The sequence below is a fragment of the Lissotriton helveticus genome, chromosome 6 (assembly GCF_964261635.1).
Source record: "Lissotriton helveticus chromosome 6, aLisHel1.1, whole genome shotgun sequence".
Taxonomy (NCBI): Eukaryota; Metazoa; Chordata; class Amphibia; order Caudata; family Salamandridae; genus Lissotriton; species Lissotriton helveticus.
In genome coordinates, this window is record NC_136067.1 from 1628790846 (window position 1) to 1628813687 (window position 22842).

At 47.7% G+C, this 22842-nt stretch overlaps 1 protein-coding gene across 6 annotated transcripts in view; it reads right to left on the reverse strand.

Moving 5' to 3' along the window:
- Positions 1-22842, reverse strand: part of EHBP1 (EH domain binding protein 1) — a 2232712-nt gene that overhangs the window by 43624 nt on the left and 2166246 nt on the right. The gene's annotated exons all lie outside the window — the stretch shown is intronic.

Genomic DNA, 22842 nt, shown 5'->3' on the forward strand with positions numbered 1-22842 from the left:
CCTACAGGCATTGATGATCTCCAGACTTGATTATGGTAATGTACTGTATTTGGGTGCAGATAAGACCTCCGCCCGCCACCCCCAGCTTATTCAAAATGCGGCAGCCCACCTGCTTTTTTCGTTGCCTCGGTACACCTCTGTTTACCCTCTACTTCATCAACTTCACTGGCTCAAGGTACACAAACGTATTGAGTTCAAGGCCCTTTGTTACATGTTCCGAGCTTAGTACGGCTTGGCCCCCTTGTACATACAAAGCCTGGTCAAGCCTTACCAACCCACTCGTAAAATGAGATCGGCCAGCTTTCTCTTTTCTCAGTTCCTAGAGTGCGGCGGACCAGTATGGGAGGCCACTCGTTCTCTTAACTGGGCCCTAAATTGTGGAATTCCCTTCCGTTGGAACTTAGGACCTGTCGGTCTCTCCTGGCCTTTCGTAAAAAAGTTGAAACTTTTCTTTATAGTCAGATTTAATTCCTCGCTTCCAACTAACCTCTACCTTGCTTGTCCTGCTCAGCACCGGGAAACCTTGTTGGGTAGCTATGCGTTTTATAAATCTTTTAAATGCACAAGTTACTACTTGTGTAACGATATATCTGTAAGAGACATTAGTTAGTATTAGATACCTTACCTTAGAATATCCCCAGGCGTCAGACTGGATCCGGAATTTTTTTGCGTAGCAGTACCCTTCCCTGCGCGTCGGTAGGCGTCGTCTGCGGCTCCGCGTCCGTTGTCGGCGCCGTTATGACGTCGTCGGAGTACTTAGACGCCGCCTCCGCGTGCTGACGTCAGTTCTTAGACACAGCTTTTCCGCGCCAGAAGCGCTGAGCCATGTTAAAAACCAACACTGGTGCCATTGAAACTAGCGCTCTGAAAGGGGGTAACCCTAACCCTAGATATCGGTTCGCAGAACGGGGAGGATGGGTGGGTCGGTAAGGAATCTAATACTAACTAATGTCTCTTACAGATATATCGTTACACAAGTAGTAACTTGTGCATCTGAAAGAGACACGTTAGTATTAGATTCCTTACCTTAGAATAGATACCCCAGCAATACCAACCCCGGTGGTGGGTCTGCGAACCAATAATCACACCAGAAAGTCCTGGAGGACAGAACGGCCAAAGAAGCCATCCCTCCGGACTTGGCTGTCGAGGCAGTAGTGTCGTGCAAATGTGTGCCGCGAGGCCCACGTAGCTGTCTGACAGATGTCTTGTAAGGGCACTCCCCGGCCCAGGGCAGTTGTAGTCGCCGTGGCTCGGGTGGAATGAGCCCGCAATCCAACAGGGGGCTCCTTTTTAGCCAAGGAGTAACATGCCTGGATACACAAGATGATCCACCGGGAGATGGTCCGCTTGTGTACCGCTTTCCCCTGCTTAGCGCCCGCGTAACCAACAAAGAGTTGGTCATCCACCCGGAACTGGCGTGTGCGATCCAAGTAGAATGAGAGCGCACGTTTTTGGGTCCAGACGGTGGAGCCGTTCTTCCTCTTTAGAGGGATGCGGTGGCGGGAAGAAGGTTGGCAAGGTGATAGACTGCCCGATGTGGAAGGCCGTGACAACCTTGGGCAGGAAAGATGGCTTAGTACGCAACACCACTTTGTCCGGATGGACAGAAAGGAAAGGTGGAGTACAAGAAAGGGCCTGGAGCTCACTCACTCTCCTGGCAGAGGTGATGGCAACCAGGAAAGCAGTCTTCAGAGTAAGAAGGCGGAGAGGACAGTTGTGAAGTGGCTCAAAGGGAGCGCACATCAGAAACGTAAGAACCAGGTTCAAGTCCCACTGAGGCATCACAAACGGAACAGGAGGGAATGGGTGCATGATGCCCTTTAGAAATCTATTTACAATAGGGGACTTGAACAAAGAAGGTTGATCAGGCAGCCTCAGAAAGGCTGAAAGGGCAGAAAGGTAGCCCTTGATAGTGCCCAGAGCAGAGCCCCGCTGGGCAAGAGAAAGAAGGAAGAGAAGAACCTCAGAGAGAGGGGCAGCAAGAGGATCCACAGCCTTTGCTGTGCACCATGCCACAAATCTGTTCCACCTCCAAGCGTAAACCGACTTAGTGGAGGGACGCCTGGCTGCCAGAATGACATTACAGACTTCAGGAGGCAAGTCAAATGGCCTCAACTGTCGCCGCTCAATCTCCAAGCATGGAGGTGGAGACTGGACAGGTTCGGGTGGAGGACCGTCCCCTGTTGCTGCGACAGAAGGTCCTCCTGAAGAGGCAGACGAACCGGGGGATCGACTGACATACTGAGTAGCTCTGGATACCAGTAGCTTCGTGCCCAGTCCGGAGCCACAAGGATGACTTGAGCCCGGTCGCGCTTGATCTTCTTCAGCACTCTGGGCAGAAGTGGTATAGGCGGAAAGGCGTACAATAGACCGCAACTCCACTCGCGACGAAAAGCGTCTCCGAGCGAGTGCCGCCTTGGAAATTCCAACGCGCAGAACTGATGACATTGCGCGTTCTCTTCGGTGGCGAATAGATCTAACCAAGGCTCTCCCTATTGCTGAAAGAGGCCTTGCGCCACGTCCGAGTTCAGACGCCATTCGTGATCCATCATGCACCGACGGCTGAGCTCGTCCGCCCTGGCGTTCAGAGATCCCGCCAGGTGTTGAGCCACCAAGGTCACGCCCTGGCGTTCCAGCCATTGCCAGAGGCGCAGAGCCTCCTGGCAAAGGGTCCACGACCCCACACCGCCCTGTTTGTTGCAGTACCACATGGCGGTGGTGTTGTCCGTGAACACCTGCACTACACTCCCCCGGACAGAGGGGAGGAATGCCTTCAGTGCTAGACGAATCGCCCGTAACTCCAACAGGTTGATGTGGAGCCGGGCCTCCGCCGGAGACCAGAGGCCTCTGATCTCCGCCTCTCCCATGTGGCCTCCCCAGCCCTGGAGGGACGCCTCCGTCACAACTACGTGCTCCGGTTGGGGAAGGGAGAGGGATCTGCCGCTGACCCAATTGCGGTCCGTGAGCCACCACTGCAGCTGTCTCGCAGTGCCCTCCGAGATCAGGACGTGGTCGGGCAGGTTGCCCTGATGCTGGGCCCACTGAAACTTCAGGTCCCACTGCAGAGCCCGCATCCGCCACCTGGCGTGATGCACCAGTAGGATGCAGGAGGCCATCAGCCCCAGAAGTCGCATAATGGCTGAAAGATGGGAATCAGAGCCTGAATATCCAGGACCCGCTGTTCGGGTGGATAAACCCGAAACCGCGCCGAGTCGAGAACCGCTCCGATGAAGAGGAGCTTCTGAGAGGGGCACAGGTGTGACTTTGGCACATTGATGGAGAACCCCAGCTGGTGCAGGAGATCTGCCGTAGTCTGGAGGTCGCTGACGACTGTCTGGGGCGAGCCCGCCTTCAACAACCAGTCGTCGAGGTAGGGGAACACTGAAACCCCTAACCTGCGCAGATGAGCTGCGACCACCGCTATCACCTTTGTGAACAGTAGTGGGAGTAGCAACCACACCCTACTTCTGGCCCAGGAACGCGCTCGATGGCCCCCTTGGCCAAGAGGGCCGTAACTTCCTCTTGCAGAAGTCGCAAATGATCCCCCGGTTCTGCGGTGGCATGGCTGGAGGAGTCACCTCGAAGGGGAGGGAGTAGCCCCTTCGGACGATCTGCAGCACCCACCTGTCCGAAGTGACGGTGCGCCAGTGGAGGAGGTGATGGCGAACCCTGCCCCCCACTGGCGTCACATGGGCCTGAAAGCACGGACTAGGAGGGTTTTGAGGCGGATGCTGCGGGGGAAGGTGTGGACTGACCTCGTCGTTGACCCCGACCTACACCACGGAGGTTTCCACGGCCGCCACCGCGTTGGTTATTACCCAGCGGAGCGTGGCTGGCAGCACGTGTGGGTACACCCCTTCCGTGGCCACGAAAGGAATGAAAGGCAGCCGATTGCTGGCGCGGGGCCGAGAGGCCCAAGGACTTGGCCGTAGCCCTGGAGTCCTTAAAGCGCTCAAGCGCATGGTCTGCCTTGTCGCCAAAAAGGAGACGGCCATCAAACGGCATGTCCATCAGTGTGTTTTGGACATCGGCCGAAAAGTTGGCGGACCTCAACCAGGCGTGACGTCTGACCGCCACTGTCGTTGCCATCGCTCTACCTAGTGAGTCGGTGGTATCCAGCCCACACCGGATAGAATATTTGGCTGCATCCCGGCCCTCCACAAGGGCTTAGCCGAGTTTGGCCCGTACCTCCAACGGACACTCTGGCAGTACTCCCACAACCGTATCCCACAGAGAGTGGATGTAGCGGCCCAAGAGGCACGCGGTGTTGGAAGACCGCAGTCCCAGACTAAGGGATGAGAAGATCTTTTTACCATACTGCTCATACCTCTTGGATTCCCTGTCTGGCGGAGCCGACGGGAACGCGGTCTGGGAATTGGAGGCCTGGATAACCAGGCTCTCGGGAGTAGGGTGGGTGGACAGGAAACATGGGTCGCCCGGGGCCGGCGTCTGGCCACGTTCCTATCTACGGGCAAACTCGTAGCGGGCTTGGACCAAGTGCCCAAAAGAACGTCGGTTAAGGCCTCATTAAACGGCAGCAGAGGCTCGGATGAGCATGACTGCGGCTTAAGGACCTCGGTGAGGAGGTTAGTCCTCACGGCCGCGACGGGGAGCTCACGGCCCAAGGCCTTGGCCGCCCTCATCAACACCACACTATAGGTTGCCCCCTCCTCCGTAGCCACGGTAGGAGGCGAGACAAAGCCAGTGTCAGGCGAAGTGTCTATACCACTGGCCTCCCCAAGTTCCTCTGCCCAGTCCTCATGAGACTGGCATTCACGTGCCAGAGGGTCCTCAGACCCCTCCCAATCCCCCTCATCACCCATCTCCTGGTATTCAGGGTTAGGAAAAGATGGGGCCGGTTCATGGAAAACGAATTTTCCGAATGGCGTCTGAAGCGGCGCCCAGCGGCGCCGCACCGGCGCCGGGTCGAGGGAGGCGTCGGGGACGGCGCCGCCCGAGGACGGCGCCGGGGGTGACACCTGCGGGGTCGGCGCCGGGGAGGTCGTCAAATCCACCGGCGATGACCCAGATCCGGAACCGGATCCAGTGGGGCCCTGCGGCACCGGGCCCTGCGGCGCCGGCGGTGTCGGAGCCGAAGCACCCGACGGCGTCGGGGCCGAAGCCCCCGACCCGCTAGGACCCCCAGACGGGACCGCTGGGCCCGAAGGCGCCACGGAGCCCGTCGGAGGAGAGAGGGACCTCATGGCCATGAGGAACCGCTCGATCTCCTCCGGCGTCGCGTTAGGCCCAGGGACCGTAGGGTATGAAGCCGGGCGCGGCGCCTGAGACTCCGACGAAGCCGCGTGGGCGGTGGCACCTGAACCCCCGGCCGCGTCGCGCGAGTGTCGGGGGGAGTCGGAAGAGCGATGACGTCTCTTCGACTTCTTGTGCTTACCTGATGACTTCGACCCTGAGGAGTGATGTCGACTCCCGGAGCTATGATGGCTCCGCTCCCGGTCCCTCGACCTCCGTCCGGACCGGGACCTCTCTTGGCGCGGGACCGACTGCCGGAGTTCGAGTCGCTTACGGGACCGCTCCCGTTTAGCCTTCGAAGTCAGGGCCCGGCAGTCGGAACAGGCCTTGTCGTCGTGGTCGACGCCGAGACAGTGGAGACACCAACGGTGAGGGTCCGTGACCGACATCAGCCGGTCGCAATCCTCACAGGGCTTAAAACCAGGCATCCCTACCGGCACCGTATCGGAGTCGAAGACTCGAAAAGGAAGATCAAAAAGATCAAAAAGAATTAGTCAAAAAGTGACTAAGGTACCACTTTTTCCCGGATCTGCGCTGCTGGCGCGGAAAAAAGAAGAACTGACGTCAGCACGCGGAGGCGGCGTCTAAGTACTCCGACGACGTCATCACGGCGCCCACGACGCTGACGACGGACGCGGAGCTGCAGACGACGCCTACCGACGCGCAAGGGTACTGCTACGCAAAAAAATTCCGGATTCAGTCCGACGCCTGGGGATATTCTAAGGTAAGGAATCTAATACTAACGTGTCTCTTTCAGATAAATAAATTACTAATTACCAGAGCCATACCATCCCGGCGGTGGCTTGCAGACCCACATCCTAAACTAAGAAGTCTTGAAGGGCTGAACAGGCAAAATGTTCGTCCCTGCGCACCTGTCCATCAAGGCAGTAATGTTTTACAAACGTGTGCAAAGATGCCCACGTCGCCGCCTGACTGATGTCTTGGACTGGGACACCCCGTGCCAAGGCAGTAGTCGCCAACTTTCTCCTAGTGGAATGGGCCCTTAATCCCTCAGGGGGCTGCTTCTTTGCTAAGGCATAACAGATCCTGATGCAGAGAATGACCCAGCGAGAGATGGTCCTTTTCTGCACTGCCCCTTCCATGCTCCCACACATACCCCACAATTGTGTGGTCAAGGTAGAACGACAACGCTCTTTTTGAGTCCAGTCGGCGGAGACGCTCCCCTTCCTTAGAGGGTTGCGGGGAGCAAAGAAGGTGGGCAAAGTGATGGACTGACCCAGATGGAATGGGGTCACAACCTTTGGCAAAAAGGATGCCCTGGTGCGAAGCATCACCTTGTCCGGAAAGGACATAAGATAAGGAGGCGAGCAAGATAACATCTGCAACTCACTCACCCTACGGGCAAATGTAATTACTACTAAGAAGGCTGTTTTGATGGTCGGAGAGGACAATTGAGCAAAGGCTCAAAAGAGAGCACACATCAGATAGGTATGGACCAAATTAAGGTCCCACTATGGAATAACAAAGGGCGTGGGTGGAAAGAAGTGAATCAGCCCTTTAAAAAATCTATTTACAACTGGAGACTTGAAGAGAGAGGGCTGGTCTGGCAGCCGCAAAAACAACAGACAGAGCAGAAAGGTAACACTTTAGAGTTCCCAGAGCAGAGCCCTGTTGGGCAAGGGATAGAATGAATAAAAGGACAGTAGAAAGAGAAACATAAAGAAGGTCAATGGACCTTTTTGTACAGTAGAATACAAATATGCCAACTGCAGGCGTATACCAGCTTAGTGGAGGGCCGTCTGGCCACCAGAATAACATTACAGACTTTGGGAGGAAGGTCTAAAGCTATCAACCGCTGCCGCTCAATATCCATGGAAGGAGGTGCAGAGTTGACAGGTTTGGGTGGAGTACCCTCCCCTGCTGCTGCAACAGAAGATCCTCCCGCAGGGGCAGCCTCATCAGAGGATCGATACTCATTCGCAGAAGCTCTGGATACCAGACTCTCCTTGCCTAGTGTGGACCCACAAGAATGACTTGGGCCCGGTCGCTCCTGATCGTCTTCAGAACCCTGGGCAGGAGTGGTATGGGGGAAAGGTGTAAAACAGGCCTGTGCTCTATTTGCGGCGAAAAGCGCTGCCTAGCGATAGCCGCCTTGGACATTCCAGCACGCAGTACTGCTGACACTGTGCGTTCTCTTCGGAGTCAAACAAATCTAATCAAGGTTCTCCACACTGCTGAAAGAGACCATGCGCCACCTTCAACTGGAGACGACACTCGTGATCCACTAGACATCGATGGCTGAGTTCATCCGCCCTGATGTTCAGAGAACCTGCCAGGAGTTGAACCAACAGGGTTATGTCCTGCTGTTGCAGCCATGTCCAGAGACGAAGATCCCCTCGACAAAGGGTCAATGACCCCAACCTGCCCTGCTTGTTGCAGTATCACATGGAAGTGGTGTTCCCTGTGAACACCTGCACTAACTTCCCCTTGACAAGGTGAATAAATGCTTTCAATGAAAACCGAATCGCTCGGAGCTCCAAAAACTTTATGTGGAGCCCTGTCTCTGCCGAAGACTAGTATCCCCTGATCTACACCTCTCCCAGATGGTCGCCCCATCCTAGAAGTGACGCATCTGTCACAACTGTGAGATCCGGTTGGGGAAGGGAGAGAGGTCTGCCGTTGACCCAATTGCAGTTCGTTACCCACCACTGCAGATCTTTCGCAGTTTCTTCTGAGATCTGAAACATGTTGGTGAGATTTCACCAATGCTGTGCCCATTGGAATTTCAAGTCCCACTGCGGAGCCCGCATACACCATCTGGCGTGTCTTAACAACAGGATGCAGCAGGCCATTAGGCCCAACAGATTCGGAGTCAATCTCACCAAAATCAAGGATAGAGGCTGAAATATCATAATCATAGCTTGAATATCCTGGACTCGCTGCTCGGGAGGATAAGCCAGAAACCACATTGAGTCCAGAACAGCTCCTATTAAAAGGAGCGTCTGAGAAGGAGTCAGGTGTGAATTCGGCACGTTTATAGAGAACCTCAGTGAATGCAGAAGGTTAGCCGTAGTCTGAAGGTGGGAGACGACAGACTGGGGCGAAGACGCCTTCAACAGCCAGTTGCCGAGGTAGGGGGAAGACTGACACCCCGAACGGTAAACTGAAAGTGCTCATGGCTTACCTTGAACCGCAGGTAACGTCTGTGGCCCGGGTGGATGGGAATGTACAAATATGCGTCCTGCAGGTCCAACGCTACCATCCTTCTTGGTCTAGGGTAGAAAAGACCTGAACCAGAGTGAGCATTTTGAAGTTCTCCTTTTTAAGGAGGAGGTTGACGGTCCGAAGAGCTAAAATGGGTCGTAGCCCCTTGTTCTTCGGAATCAGAAAGTAGTGGGAATAACAGCCACTGCCTACTTCTGAAAATGGGACCCTTTCCATAGCTCCCTTGGCCAAGAGAGCTGTAACTTCCTCTTGGAGCAACTTTAAATGATCTTCCGTCAGCTGTTCCTGATTTGGCAGAATAAGAGGAGGAAAAGAAAGATAAGGAAGAGAATAGCCTTCCTGGACTATCTGCAAGTCCCACTTGCCCGATGTTTTGGATCTCCAGTGAGGGAGATGATGACAAATTCTCCCACAAACTGGAGTAGTGTGGTCCTGCATACTCAACCTAGGAGTGCTTGGAGGCTGCGGCTGCTGGGGGCAGGATGGTCAGCGACTTCTGGCCTCCATTCCGAGATCGGAATGCACCGCATCCACGTCCTTGCACGGCTTGGGCAGTCTGTGCGGGACAGTGGCTGGCATAGGGTTAACGTGGCTGTAAACCCCTTCCGTTGCCACCAAAGGGGCGAAAGGAAAACTGGCCATGGGGGAGGAGGATAGGCCCAAGGATCTGGCCATAGCTCGAGAGTCCTTGAACCTGACCAGGCCGAGTCTGTCTTTTCCCCAAAAAGGCAGGTTACATCAATAGGCATATCCAACAAATTGGCTTGGACATCGCCCGAGAAGCCAGTTTTTCGAAGCTAGGCGTGACGCCTCAAGGCCACCATTGTTGCAACTGATCTACCCAGCGAATCGGTTATATCTAGACCACACTGTATGTTGAAATTTTGCTGCATCTCTCCCATCCTTGACAGCTTGGGAGAGCACAGCGCGGGCCTCCTCCGGGACTTGTGGCAGCACTTGTGCAACCTTCTCCCAAAGGGAATGGGAGAAACGGCCCAATAAGCATGCAGTATTAACCGACCACAATGCCAGGCTGCAGGAAGAAAACTTTTTTCCAAATTAATCCAGCCTCTTGGATTCCCTATCCGAAGGGGCGGAAGAGAATGCGCCTTGAGACAAAGAGGCCTGCACCACCAAACTCTCAGGGTTGGGGTGTTGGCTGAGGAACTTTAGGTCGTCCGGTGCTGGGCAATGGCGGCGTGCAATCGTTCTATTCACAGGAGCCACTGTGCTAAGTTTGTACTATGTTCCTAGAAGGATGTCCGTAAGTGCCTTTTTGCAGGCCAACAAGGGTTCGGAAGTGGAAGCCCCACGTTGAAGAACATCAGTCAGGAGATTAGTCCTTATCTGCACAAAGGGCAGCTCCAGCCCAAGGACCTCGACTGCCCTCTTAATCACCATGGCAGAGGATGCCCCCTCCTCTGTAGCAACTACTGGCAAAGAGAGCATGCCAGTATCTGGAGAAGTATCCAGTCCACTAGCCTCCCCAAGTTACCCATATCAGTCCAAATTCTTCCCAGAGACTTCCTGGGTTTCAAGAGGCCCCCCAGACACCTCCCAATCCTCTCCTGAGCATAGCACATCCTCAAAATAGTCAGGTGACAACATAGAACCTCTGGAAATGTTGACTTTGGAATCAGCGTCGATCAACGCCGTTCCGGCTACGTTTTCCTAGGGATAAGGATGGGGCTTGCGCCACTGGCGAGTATTGGTGACGTTGTAGGCACCGACTTCAGATCTGACGCTAGGGAAGGTCGTGATGGCACGGCTGGCGTCGCACCGGATCCGGGATCGGATCCCTGAAGCCAATGCTGTCGAACCCAATGGGGCCTTCATTACAGATCACCTATGTCTTGACACATACCTTCAGGTCAATTAAGCTCTCACTGTCAGGTCCCTGAATGAATTGCTCTCTCTTAGATCCCCAAGCCCTCGCTCACCCTCAGATCTATGGATTCTCTGTCAGGACCTAAAACTCCCGGTCATTCTTCGGGATTCTCAGTCACTTCTATCCAACATGGCCCCAGAGGTTTACACTCATCCTAAAGTCTGTAGGCTTCTGCTCACCATAAGGACCCATGGGTTCTACAAATTCTAAGGACATGATGCTCATACTGCCAAACAGTTGGTCCCTAAACTACCCTGTTGTGTTTCTATCTAGGACCCTAATTCGATATTCCCGATTTATGCCCTTGTATGGCTATAATAAATAATATCCTTATAAAGGCATAAGAATCATATCCATATTTAGTAATAACCCATGCAGTCCAAATACGGCATGGCTACTCCCCTAGACTCCTAGAAAGTACAACGCGTTCTTTAAACAAACCAAACCTCCAGCAGCCCAGGAAATCCCCCCTGCTCTTGTTTTGATTTGCACAAGAACTCCTAGAGTCATAAAGAACTGTTAGTTCTTGGTGACGTCTTATGTCCAACCTTACGTCAAACCCGGCACCTTTCATGTATAAATATACCAACGTTGCCTTAAGCAAACACGCGGTGGTTTGGAGCAGAGCGGCTATCTACTTGCCCGAGAGCCCAGCTGATGCGAAAGCCCACGGACGCCGCCCCTCCCTTTTGACGCACTGAGAAAGACGCTATCTTTTTCTCCAGCCGAGAAAATCCAGCTCCGGTGTTTCCAGCCGCCCTTGCGGGTTACTGAGGTATCGAGTCCCGAGAGAGAGATACCAGACCTCCTTCATTCTATTACCAAGGTACGGAGCTGACTAAACCCTTAAGAGAATTCTTGATTCAGATCCTTGGCAAAACCAACTTAACTTAAACTGCTACTTACTTACTCCTTACCACGTATTAGGCTTAGGTCAGGTACACCGGGGTAGGCGTAGATTAGAAGCACCAGTTGAGGACGTTAGTCAATGTTTTTATGTATGTATATATTTTATCCATTTTAAAGTATCATATGGCTAAGAAACCATATCAATGCTTTTACAGTATTATTTTATAATACTCCTTTTACTGTACGCACTTTACTTTATACTAAATATTGCAATTGTGGCAATTCATTTCTCTTGTATGAGAAAGAAGGCTGCTCAATGAATAACACCTTTTATTGAAAACGCCCGTCTCTCTATTTCTCTGCACTCTGGTGAAACTAAGTACGCACGATTGACTGAGTGAAATAGTTGTCTATTGTTTTCACACGACTCTAGAGATACACTCTTTATTCTGAGGGAGCAAAGTTGTCATGTTTATGGTTGTAAGAAGCTAATCCCTTCTTGTCTATCCAGGGAAGTTAAACTCCTCCTTGTTTATTCGAGAAAGTTTCTAGTGACCTCTGAGCTAGCTGGCAAAACTAATTAAGTCTAATATAGTCAGTAGAGACCTAGTCGACCTCAGTCCTACGTCTACACTGCTGTTTATATTATTCCAATGCGCAGAGCCTATTGGGAATATAGGAACTACACTACATGGCGCCCAACGTTTGGTAAGGCGATAATCTAACGCAAGACATTAGAGTAACTCAGTCGTGCTTTTTCACACAGACCCCTTTTTCCCGTAAATACTCCAAAAGACGTCTGGAGTGGGTAAAAGGTTAAAATCCGCCGGAACTTAGTAGGAAGAGATTCCTGTGTATGGTTTTTGGTTTAGTCAACGTTGAAGGATACAGTGTTCCAAAATATTGTGCACCTAATCTTTGTTTCCCTTGAAACTTGATCTGCAACAAAAAAACTTTCTGTCAGTAAAAATGGTAGAAAGTGAAGACGAAAGGGAGGCAGCTAGAATAGCAGCTCAACTCCTAGCGGATGACACAAGTTTCCAAGAGAATGACCCAAATGCTATAATCATTCCGGTAAATGTAAGGAAAACTATAACTCTTAAACTTATAGAAAATGGACTAACACCAAGAGGTGGTACAGTCATATTCGTGGTAGAGGCCCATGAATATCGGCAGACAGAGGTATTCTATTCATGGATAAACTTTCCAGCAGCAAACGCTGTAACACACGAATACCACTATTACAAAATAGAGGAACCTCCGGATGAATACACTCCTTTCGAGGAGGTTGAAATCCCACTAAATTACCAAGAGCACCTGCTCTGGTTTAAAGGTGCCCTAAAACATCAAAATCACATCACCAGGCTCGGTCCACTAGGTAGACCAGGAGCAACATGGCCGGTTCTAGCCAGCTACACACCACATCCCGACATTGAAAAAATGTCAAGTGAAGAACTTTTAGTTAAAATAAAAGAATTAACAAAGGCATATAGAGAATTAGTTCAATTGGCAATGGAGGATATAACATACCTCCAGAGATTGAAAGAAACAGATATAGCAGACCAACCATTTGAACTTGCCAGAATCATAGAAAAATCCTATGAAGAACTAGGTAGAGAGTTTGGGAGGGAAACCAGTAAAACCCAAACTACTTGAAAATCCTGAAAAAACATTTATTAAAAATAATCTAAATACTCCAAAAAAGAGTTGGGATGGAAATAAACAATCCACTCCCAGGGAAAAACGATTCCAGTCCAGAGGAAGGTCTCCTCAACGGAGAGATAGATCTCCAGAACGAGGTGGCAAGTCTCCCCAGAGGGAGCCCTCTGAGAAAAGATACAACCTTAGAAATAGGGATAAATTAAGAAAACCTGACAGATATCAAGATATTGATACACGTCCCTCTCGATCTTTTCAGACTTCCTCACAGAAATCGGAAAGAAGAGGACGGTCGGAACACAAAGAAGAGCACGTCAAGTCCAAAGACAAAGAACCTGCTCATCAAAGTAAAAAATTACAATTTCCAAGAAAGAAGGTAGCCAGTATTAAAATAATAAAACATGCCGAGGATACTGAGGACACAACTGAAAAACGGAGAGTGGGCCCAGACAATGCTAGACAGCGCAGCAGAAGTGACCATAGCTCGCAAGATCCTGATGAATCTTCTGGAGACAGTGGACACGAATGAATACATTCAAGTGGAAACTGCAGACAACAGAGTTAGCAAACCCCATAAATTATATGAAATAACATTACGTATAGAGGGGGACAAGACTAGGAAAGTAAGGGGTCTCTTTTGGGATAACCTTTCGAAAGGCTATGACATCCTGTTAGCTGAGAAAGACTGGCCACCAGAGTGTGTCAGGGAATGCCCTCATGGCGAAGAAATGATTATGCCTGCCTTCTCAAATCATATTCCAATTCATAGAAAATATACACTTGCAAGAAAATGGGCAGTGGCCCAAGCTCCTGCATTATATAAAAATCATGTAGGATGGGATGAGGACTCTCCTCACCATAAAATCCAGTTAAAAAATCAACCCACTGCACAAAGCCAGTACTCAGTTAAACAAGAAGCTAAAAAGCAAGTCAGGGAGATCTCAGATCAACTTGAATATCAGAGGGTGATTGAAACATGCACCTCACAAATGAACAATCCTTTGTTTCCTGTCTCCAAGCCAGACAATTCATATCGTCTAGTTTTGGAATACAGACACCTAAACTCCTGTTGCAAAACATTTGCAGTACAAAACTCACACAGTGCCGCACTAATGAATAACATCGTGCGCAAAAAATATAAAACAACATTAGATATCTCTAATGGATTCTTTTGTCAAAACATTGCACCTGAAAGCAGGTATTTGACCGCTTTCTCAATAATGGGGTCGCAACACACTTCTGTCGACTCCCACAGGGATTCAAGAATAGCACAGGTTTATTCTCAGCAAGAGTAACAGAGTTACTACAAATATATGATGATGAGGCATTATCTTATGTCGATGACATCTATCTCACGGATGATGACCTGGAGACTCACTTGAAAAGAGTGAACACCATAATACTTGGGTTCGCAACTGAGGATTACAAATTCAACTTTAAAAAGTCACGAATTGCCCATCTAACTGTCCTGTTTTTAGGATATGAATTATCAAGTGAAGGCAAAAGCCTAGCAGACAACTTCTTAGAGAAGTGTGCTGTACTCCAAGCACCTAAAACGCTGAAGAACTTACAATCAATACTAGGTTTCCTGAATTTCGGAAGAACATACATTCTAAATTATGCAGAGAGGGTAAAGCCTCTCTATGAATTAATAAAACCTGATTTCAAACCAATAAATTGGACTCAGAAACACACAGAAATTTTAAGATCATTGCAAACAGACATGTTAGCTAAAACAAAATTGCAGACTCGCGAAAACATACGCAACCTTGTAATCCGAGTCATCCCAGGAAGATGCGGATTCACGTACCTAACCTCTAAAGCGACTTGAACTTAATTCTTTGCCTAACCGGCAGCCAATGTAAAGCAGAGATCGTACTGGACACTGAGCAATGTTTAGGGAGGCCAACAATGGCCCGGGCCGCGGCATTCTGTACCCTTTGGAGTCTAGATGCTTCAGCCTGATTAATCCCCAACAGCAGCACACTGCCGTAGTCCAACCGAGATAGAACCGTGGCTTGAACCACGAGCTGCCGGGTGGAAGAATCGAAAAACTTGAGGACAGGTCTAAGGCCTCGCAAAATGCCATAGCAGGTGGCTGCGACCTTCTTCGTGTGACTCGAGAAAGAAAGGGCCGAGTCCATCCAAATTCCTAGATTCTTTACCTCGGATACAGGAACAGGAGTGACGCCCAATTCTGGCGGCCACCACTGATCTCCCCAGAGCTCTGCATGTTTCCCCAACACCATAACTTCAGTTTTTTTGGCGTTCAGTTGTAAGCAATTGGATCTCAGCCAATTTGCTAGGGCCAAAAGTCCTGCTCGGAATCTAGGGGCATCCACCTCAGGGTCACCACTCAGAGTCACCGCCAGCTGCGTATCGTCAGCATATGAGGTCATTGTCAAACCCCATTGTTTGACGATCGCAGCTAGCGGTTTCACATATAGGTTAAACAAGGTTGGACATATACATACATAATTGATGCAAACTCCGTTCCTTTTGCTCAAATCCCTGGAGTGGGGGATAGAGTAATTCCAAACACGAACAGGAGAGTCTTTTTAATAGCAGACGCACATATGGGATTGGGTCTAAGACACCAAGAGATCGTGAAATCTCTAAAAGAAATACAATCAGAATTCTGGTGGCCGGGGATGAACTTGCAACATTGCAAATTTGCAAAGGATTGTCCAGATTGCAACCGAGATCGCAGTCATGAACCGATCGGAGTATTGCCAGGACCCCTTTGTTAGAAAGCATCAAGCTATCTATAAGCAGAAATCCAGCAGGAGAAATGCGTCCCCATAAATATTAAGACTAGATTCGCTTAAAATGCAGACACCAGCGCTCGGCTGACGCCAGAACTGTTATAAAAGATTTGCGAGTCTTTATCGGCATATACGCAATTGGCATGCTACATTCTGACCAGGGTCCTGCGTTTAGCTCTCGAGCTTACAAAGAGGCCATGACCAGTATGGGCATTGCATTGCAGTACTCTTCTCCATTCCATCCTGAGGGAAATGCGGTAGTGGAAAGAAAAAACCGTGACATAAAGCAATCTATAACGGCGATGGTATTAGGTTCGGGTGATGGGTGGGTCAAACATTTAACAAGTGTCCAACGTAGTCTTAACAATCTGCCAAGAAATTCTCTAAAAGGTCTCACTCCCTACGAACTATTGTTCGGTACTAGAATGCATATCCAGGACTTAGATAGTCACACTTCAGTGGTAGAAGAAAAATGCTTTGATATCAAAGACCGTTTGGCTGTTTTACAGGACTTAAATGAAACAAGAAGAAACCTGAGTAACATAAAGTTAAAACAACAGCCAACAGCCACTGAAGAAAAACCACCTGTCCCAGCAAGACCTGTCTGGATTCCAAAGATTGGGGATCTGGTCAGAGAGAAGATCGCGGTGAAGAAGGAATTTGGGCCTTCTTACAGAAAAGCAGTACCTGTCTTAGCTATCAGCGGAACAAGATCAGTTGTACTACCGCCCCTTGCTGGTAAAAAGGAGAACCGAGTTGTATCTATCGACCTGGTAAAACCACAATCATGTGGCCAATAATAAGTAGTAGGCCCAGTGGACTCCCAAGAAATAGCAGAATACCAAAATTTGCTACAATCCAAGAGGTTCTAACTGAGAGACTAATTGCTTTTGATAAATCTGCAGTGAATAAAAAAGGACTATGCAACAAAGCCATGGAACTTGTGCCTCTTGAAACCCAAATTGCAACAGTTCGTCAAGAAACACCAGTCTACAACGATGTAGCCTCAGACTATGCTAGTGAAACTAAGAAAAATCCAAAAGCAAATGAAAATCCGGAAGCAATTCCAACAATTGACAGAACTGCATCTGGCTACTTCATCAATTTCGATGACTTTTCTGAAGATACAAGCGAGCTTGAAGAAACGCCAGCAACAAAAACTTTCAAAGACAAAGTAACTGAACTCTTTCATCAACTCAAAGGAACCTATCCGATTTCTCCATGGATTGAATTTTGGATTGTGTTAGGTGTACTTTTCCTCCTGCTTTGGCTCATCATGGTTCTATGTTTGGGAAAATTCATTGATGGAACATATAGTACAATGGACACAGCAAGTCAGAACATCAACTTGGTCCTAAAGCCTCACACATCCTCTCACATCACAAAAAGAAAACTGTCACCAGTGAACATCACAGCCAATCCAATACCCGGTGGGGTAGCATGGGACAAAACTGATTATGAAATTTATGGCCCGATTGAGCTGTTGAAATATCCACACCAGTTCAAGGTTTCATTAAGTGACTTTGTAAGACCAAGTACTTTCTCTGATGATTGTAACTTTGAAAATATTAATAATATGATGTCAGATTTAGTCATGTCAGCAACATTTACAGAACATGATTATTTACAGGGTTCATCAAATTATGAAGAAATGTACTGCTATAATCACTTTGGTCATCACTATTTGCATAAATCTGCACAGCCTAGAAATGTTTTTAATTATAACCAATGGGAACATTGTGCAACACCGCCTAAAAGCAGCTCAAAAACATTTTATGAGAAATTCCCACACTTCTCAGGGTTTAACACAAATGATGCAGAAATGTTTTATTTTAAAATGTTAAATAAGACAGGAATGAAACAATGTTGACAAATACTAAATTGATTTATTCTGAAACATTTTATGAAAAAATGACTACATTTGGTTTTGAATTTTGGAAAAACAACATTGAAACAAAAACCATCTGGGGTACAAAAGAATGGCAGGTCCAAGGCCTAGAAGCATTGTTTAGAGCCTGCATGATCCCAGAACAAATAATATTCTTGAATGACACCATTCAACAGACAACCTGTCTTGGCCTAGCCAAAATTAAAGACTTAAACAAACCGTCTATTCCGAAGCCCATACCTGACAGTAATACCACTACAGATGTGGAGATAGACGTATCCCATATTTTACACCAAAACAGAACACATCCTGATTGGAAAAAATGGTTGATCTGGCCCACAGACACAAATAACTGTCAAGATAGATTCCTGAACAAAATACAGGGGTTTAAACAGACCAGGTCAGACCCTAGATACTCCCAGAGACAACATTCAGGGATAGTTACAACATACAGTGTAGGGAAACTCTGCCTCGAATGGCTACAGAAATCCACACTGGCTGAAATGAAGCAACACTTGACTTTACTTAAAGACGGTGCTGACTTGCGTGATTTCATTCTGGGACCACGCAAACAGCGTCAAAAACGTTTCATAGCGGCCGGTATATACGCTGCATACAACGAGGCTTGGACAGAAACACAAATTGAAACAGCAGAAAAAATACAAGAAATTGATCGTATTCATTTGGAAAAATCACTTTCTGTTGTGGACACTGGGTTAACGACTCTGTCCTCCAGAATATATTCACTGGACAGTATCGTATCATCTGCTATTGATATAATAGAGCAGGACTTACTAATGTTACAACATGGTCAGTCCCAATTAAGTTCTATTGTACAGCTTGGCTGGACGTTGCAAAATCTGCGTTCAGGCTACGTGCCATGGCGTTTAATCAACGTAACGTCATTATTCTCTATCTTTAACCTTACTGATAAACAAATCAGTCTGGCACAAAAAGGAGCAGACTATACGATTCTGAGCATTGAAAAACTTGAGAGATTACCATTGACAATGTCAGAAAGACCTGTCATTGAATGGATAATACACGGAATTATTACAATTCCGATAACAACTTTCCAGTTTAAATATTGCCAAGAGTATATACCAGCGGGCCAGTATGAAAGGTTGGGTAAAGGATACATCAAATCAACATGGAAACTCTTTTATACACACAAATGTTATAGTGAAAAGAAAAAAGAGGTATTCCTTAGTGGTAACAATTGTAAAAAATCACTAAGTGGTACACTCCCTGTGTCAAGGTATTAACTTGCATGGAGCCTGCGAAGGGTCTTCAAATAACCTTTTATGTCACCTGCACGGCACTCCTGCAAAACAGATAGAGCCATTTTTCAGACAGCTTTACAACGGCAGTTATGTTCTAATAAGTGACCACAGCTGTTGTGGCACGGTGCCAGGAAAAGCCTATATCGTGAGCGTTAGTTCCATGGTCACTTGCTGTATGCAAGTATTGTATCCAAACAGCAATCCAGACATGGAGGCGGCAATATGGCCTCGTTTGAATATCTCTTCTATTCGAATTGATACTTTAAGCAGAATGAAGTCTATTCTTTTACAGACAACTGTGCCTTTAACTTCGTCCAAAGAGACGTATGATCTGCAAGTTGCAAGGACAGCAGCAGAGATACATTCCCTATTATCAACAAATTGCCCCGTACATTTCGTAGAAATGTTGAGCCAAATTTTAAACATGTCTGATACCAGTGGCATCGCACATGTATTTAAGACAATTTTTTCGGGACTGTTAACACCCTTTGAAACAGTTCTGGGCATCTTTCCGAATTTTGTCCATTCTGTCTTCGGCGGTCTGCCTCTACTTTTGGGACTCGTAGCAGGAATTTTATTTTTGATCCTTCTACTCCGATATGCCAAGCCACAGACAAAACTCCAGCAACGATGGGAGAAACGATCCTAGCTATACGCTACCGGGACCGCATCACTAAAGTCCTCGGATTAGCCCGGCTAAGAGATCTAAGCGCAAGCTGGTTTCTTTCATTCAGACCTATCTGGCAAGATTGCATCTTACCTGTGCTTCGATGTCTGCTATGCGGAGAAGAATGCATGTTGGACATCTGTCTTACACTACCATCAGCAGTACCAATGGATACAGATACCTTGCTAGGTCCGGTAACGACTCATGCATCGTGTTGTCCCCAGCGGCTACCTATTCTGATGACGGCATTCGTTGAGACTTCACCACTACGAGTAGGTGGCGGTGAAGTACGAGAGGAAAGCAGCACCAAACAGGTACAACCTTCTGTGAGCATTGCTGATCCTGACATCGATGATAGCAATCATTCTCACATATGCACAATCTCAGCATTTTCGAACTTGGTCGAACTTTCACCTGATGTTGTAGACCAATTTTTTGCAAGTCTGTCTGAAATGATGTTTTCCCCGGAACAAAAAGAATAACTTTTTAAAAACAACGAGCACACAGCGTACTCTGAATTAGGCCTTCAGCTTTGATAAACACGGCTACTGAAAACAATTGGAATTATTTTTCCCTTGAGAGCGAAATTATTTTTTTTCTCACTTCCAAAATATTTACCCTTTTTCTGGCACAAAGTACTCTGCTTAAAGTAGAACTATTCTTAGAACACAGAGCTTCTATTTTAGGAACTCTAGAGACAATATTTTACCTCAGCCTCTAGCACATGTACAGCATTTGTATAAATATGTGATGGAATGGTCTCGACCTTCTTTTCTGTATTAAGAGCCATTTCATGTGTAATTTTTGCAATTCATTCAGCTGATATATATATGCATTTAACTGAATGATAACACTGCTTGAAAAGCCTACAGTACCAATACTCATTTTCGTGTATTTACCATATACCATTTCAAATGCGAATTTTGTATTTTGGGGTGGGTTGTTAAACACACATGCATCGTTATGTTTAATATTGCTTAGTTTTTAGTAATGATGGACATTAATTCGTGGAGTGGGTGTTGTGTTTCTATCTAGGACCCTAATTCGATATTCCCGATTTATGCCCTTGTATGGCTATAATAAATAATATCCTTATAAAGGCATAAGAATCATATCCATATTTAGTAATAGCCCATGCAGTCCAAATACGGCATGGCTACTCCCCTAGACTCCTAGAAAGTACAACGCGTTCTTTAAACAAACCAAACCTCCAGCAGCCCGGGAAATCCCCCTGCTCTTGTTTTGATTTGCACAAGCACTCCTAGAGTCAGAAAGAACTGTTAGTTCTTGGTGACGTCTTATGTCCAACCTTACGTCAAACCCGGCACCTTTCAGGTATAAATATACCAATGTTGCCTTAAGCAAACACGCGGTGGTTTGGAGCAGAGCGGCTATCTACTTGCCCGAGAGCCCAGCTGATGCGAGAGCCCACGGATGCCGCCTCTCCCTTTTGACGCACTGAAAAAAACGCTGTCTTTTTCTCCAGCCGAGAAAATCCAGCTCCAGTGTTTCCAGCCGCCCTTGCGGGTTGCTGGGATATCGAGTCCCGAGAGAGAGATACCAGACCTCCTTCATTCTATTACCAAGGTACGGAGCTGACTAAACCCTTAAGAGAATTCTTGATTCAGATCCTAGGCAAAACCAACTTAACTTAAACTGCTACTTACTTACTCCTTCCCACGTATTAGGCTTAGGTCAGGTACACCGGGATAGGCATAGATTAGAAGCACCAGTTGAGGACGTTAGTCAATGTTTTTATGTATGTATATATTTTATCCATTTTAAAGTATCATATGGCTAAGAAACCATATCAATGCTTTTACAGTATTATTTTATAATACTCCTTTTACTGTACGCACTTTACTTTATACTAAGTATTGCAATTGTGGCAATTCATTTCTCTTGCATGAGAAAGAAGACTGCTCAATAAATAACACCTTTTATTGAAAACGCCCGTCTCTCTATTTCTCTGCACTCTGGTGAAACTAAGTACGCACGATTGACTGAGTGAAATAGTTGTCTATTGTTTTCACACGACTCTAGAGATACACTCTTTATTCTGAGGGAGCAAAGTTGTCATGTTTATGGTTGTCAGAAGCTAATCCCTTCTTGTCTATCCAGGGAAGTTAAACTCCTCCTTGTTTATTCAAGAAAGTTTCTAGTGACCTCTGAGCTAGCTGGCAAAACTAATTAAGTCTAATATAGTCAGTAGAGACCTAGTCGACCTCAGTCCTACGTCTACACTGCTGTTTATATGATTCCAATGCGCAGAGCCTATTGGGAATATAGGAACTACACTACAACCCTCTTATCAAAAGGACCCTTAAACTAATTTCCACTCTTTGGCCCTCTGAGGATCTTGCTCAGGCTCAGATCTCTGAGTTTCCAGCTCACTCTCTGGAGCCTTTGGATACAAGTTCATCTTCTGGCCACCTGATTTCCCCATTAACCTTAGGCTCAGTAGCTCTTGCTCACTCATACCTATACGCTTCAGAATACCCAGACTTCACTGAAAACCATATTCACCAGGAAATTCTGCAAAGCATACATTTCTGTGTAGTTCTCTTGCTCCTTGGCACATGGTCACCACCAGATATCTAAATCTCCTTTTTACTCTAATTGGATATCGGTTGGGGTGAATATTTCTTTCAGGGGTGTGGCCTGTAGCTCACCTCCAGCTTCCTGGGGTTCATACTCACTCTCAGTTACCCAAAACCTTACTCCCTCCCAGGTCTTAAAAGCTCCTGATTGAACCAATGACGCCTGCAGTCAGTAGCTACCTGCTTTAGCAAAACTGAAAATTTTCAGAAGACCACCATTATCCACAGAAATTCAATGGATTTCGGTCTTTGTGAGTACTTTTATTTCTGCAGTCATCTAAAGGTGATACGGGGAAGCGGATTCAGCACATCTTCTAGGTGTCTGCCAACTTCTAAATCAAGTTGGGGCCCAAAGGTTTTGTAAAAAGCTGGGGTGAAACCGTCCGCTTCAGGATCTTAACCTAGCTGCAGCCTGGAGATGGCCGCTAAAACATTCGCCTCGCAGATGTCAGTATCCAGAGAGGGTGTTCCTCTCTCTCAATGTGGTAGCAGGGACTGTGCTAAGGAGATTCAGAGTCTCATCTGGGTCCGTTTCCTCTGCTGAATATAAGGTATTATAAAACTGTGCTAATGCCTGGGCAATTGTGCTGTCGCTCTGGCACTATGATCTGCTGTCCCTTGGATCTCTGAAATACTACACTGTTGGGTTTGGGCACGCCATTTATGGGAGAGAATGTGGCCAGCTTTATTGCCGCCTGCGTAATATTGTTTAGTGCGAAGCAGAGGATACTCTGCTCTCGCCCAGTTCAATGATTTAAGTTGATTCTGTCCGATGTCAGTTGTCTTTGAACCTAATGGGAGCCC